Here is a 2,831-nt window from a genome sequence, read left to right as displayed (position 1 = left end):
CCACACCTGCTCGCACCTTGCCCACCGGGCTCCCAACGGCAGCGCGCCGCGGCCCCGGGGGCGGCCCGGGCACCGGGTGAGGAGCCCCGCCGCTGCCCGGGAAGGGCAGCGTCCGTGCCCTCCTCCTCCTCCTCTTCCTCCTCCTGCCTCACCTCCTACCAGGTGATCTGGCTTTCTCTCCTTATTGTGGCATTTTTTCCCCGGCGGTTAAGCTGGCTTTTCCAAAGGTGGCGTGTATTGGTGGTAGCTGGCGAAGGGCAGCTTTCGGGTGGGATAATCCTGTTGCGTGCCTGTGTTTCTTTGGTGCTCTGCCCGGCTGTCTTCCTTCTCCTCCGCTGTTCAGCCCTTTCCCTCTCTCTGCTAACTTTCCCTGGCGTTCTTCCTCTTTCTGCCCCTCTCATCGCCATGACACGCGCTCCCTTACGCATCGTGCCAGTGCATGAAGGACAACCTGGGCACACAGTGGAAAACAGGTTTGTGGCATTTTGTGGCATGATCTAAGGTGCTCCTGCCCCCGCCCCGTAACTTCAGGAGGTCTGCGTTGTATCCATGAAAAGTGAGACATTGCAGCTTCCACTAAACCCTAGTTTCAAGCCAGCTAGTAGCAGGCAATAATAGAAGGGTGAAACGCTTTTCTTGAGGATGTCGTTTGGGAACCAGTCCTCCCACCCAAAAACTGTGCTTTGCCTGGCTCGTGGGGCTTGTACCCCCCCAAGTTATAGACATGTAGCAGTATGACCTTTGGTGGAGTCTGCTTTGTTTACTTAAAGTGAAGTACTGAAGATAAAAGTATTACTGCTCTGTGTTGTGTCTGCTGAAATATTAACTAAATGATGACTCTCCTGTGTCTTTGCAGTGTAGACCATATTTTAATTGTGCCTCTCCATCATCAAAAATGTGGTCCTCCTCCCTTCCTATTGACCATCTTTCTTCTCGTTTGTGATTGTGCAATGTCTATATGTCAGCTACAAAAATTGCTTACATGGGAGAACATAAAAATGTCTATTTTTGTTGTTAGCAACTGGAAATTCTGAATCAGCATTGTGTAACTGGTCTCCTTTCCATGGAAATGCTGCAACCTGCGGCCTCTGAGAAGTGGTCCTCTCCTGGGCCGGGCCTGAAATGGGTTGGTCGTTTCCTCTCAGTGAGCTGTGGGGACTGCAGAGAGCTTACAGGGTTTTCAAGGTGTAAGGGAGATGGAGCGTATCTCATCTTGATTCACAGTGAGCGTAGCATTATTAGCATATGGGTATTGTCAGGTAATGAGATACTGTGCTCAGGGCTCCACAGAAGCAGGTTGGGGCTGCTGCTTGCTTTTACTGAGGGAGGCTGTGGAAATATAAGTGGCTTTGGACTTCAGTTGTCCAGCTGGCTTGTATTGTCACATACTCATAATGGCTGCAGTATCGAGTTACGCCTTCTCATAGCTCAGAATGAATGTTTCTGATTGCGTGTAATTTTGAAAGCAGCCAAAGTATCCCATTAGGTTTAATTGGAGAGAGGTAACACCCCACAAGGAGCAACACCCAGTAGTGATTAGGTGCTGGGTTATATATAGCGATAATAGGGCACGATTGATCTAAAGATACTTACTTCTGCTGTGAAATGCACAGACAGAAAAAAAATGCAGAAGTTTTGCACTTGGTGACAACTAAATTCATGAAATATGATTGATTTTCTTTCTGTCCATAGCCTAGCTGTAAATGGCAAATCAGTCACATTAACTGCTGCATTTTTTTTCCCCCCTGCGGGTGAAAGCTTATTAAAATCTAAACATCTGAAGTCAAATAATTGGTGCCCTGAGGGTCAAAATAGATTAAATATATAACAACTTTTCTCTTCAGCTACTGCAGTGAGATAACAGAAGACTTCAAGTCCACGCACTGAGGACTGCACTAATAAAGTGCTTGTGAACTTCAATTTCAGTGTCTAGCACTTGTTGCTTTTATACTCCTAATTACAATTCCTGCATCACTCCGTCTGCTTGAACAGTGAATGACTGGTCAAAGGTACGAGATTTTCTTGAAGACACAGCTTTCAGCTGTGCCAGAGAGAAAAATGGAGCCCTTTGGTCTGTGACCCCTCCAGACTCTTCTCTCTCTCTGCTGTGGGGCTTGTGGCCAGAAAGAAAAGACGCCTAACACCTTGGAGCTGCATCGCTTATGGTACGGTGTGCGTGGCCCAATCCTAATATCTCCATTCAAAGAGAATTGGAAAGGTGCTTTGCTTGTGTGTTTGTTTTCTGCATGTGCATAGCTCTGTTTCTCACATTTCCTTTGAAACCAGGATTTCTTCTTGCTTTCTCACTTAACAGCACCTGGTTCTCTGTCCCCTTTGTCCATAGGGATTCAGAGTTTTCATCATTCTAGTCCTGGGTTCCCAAGGAGCCTAATCAACACCTCGCGACTAGATACTTTTAACTGATTTTGAAGCCTCAGTATTTGTTTTGTGGTACAGAGATCAGCATGATGCCTGAAATACCCTTTTTCCTCATAGTAGGGCCATACTTGCACAATTCCCGCTAAAACTGCAAGTCACTAAAAATACCATTGGTAACTAAACTAACAGTGCAGTTATATATATATATATAAAAGCATGTGCATAGCTCTGTTTCTCACATTTCCTTTGAAACCAGGATTTCTTCTTGCTTTCTCACTTAACAGCACCTGGTTCTCTGTCCCCTTTGTCCATAGGGATTCAGAGTTTTCATCATTCTAGTCCTGGGTTCCCAAGGAGCCTAATCAACACCTCGCGACTAGATACTTATTTTGAAGTTTGAAGCCTCAGTATTTGTTTTGTGGTACAGAGATCAGCCTGAAATACAAAATACA

The 2,831-nt window shown here is 46.1% G+C and overlaps 1 protein-coding gene across 2 annotated transcripts in view; it reads left to right on the top strand.

Annotated features, from left to right (window-relative positions):
- The window catches only part of EPS8 (epidermal growth factor receptor pathway substrate 8), a 144,472-nt gene that overhangs the window by 1,012 nt on the left and 140,629 nt on the right, over positions 1-2,831 (top strand). The gene's annotated exons all lie outside the window — the stretch shown is intronic.

This window comes from Aptenodytes forsteri, unplaced genomic scaffold (genome assembly GCF_000699145.1).
Source record: "Aptenodytes forsteri isolate BGI_AS27 unplaced genomic scaffold, ASM69914v1 Scaffold241, whole genome shotgun sequence".
Taxonomy (NCBI): domain Eukaryota; kingdom Metazoa; phylum Chordata; class Aves; order Sphenisciformes; family Spheniscidae; genus Aptenodytes; species Aptenodytes forsteri.
This window is presented reverse-complemented; position numbering and strand designations above follow the sequence as displayed.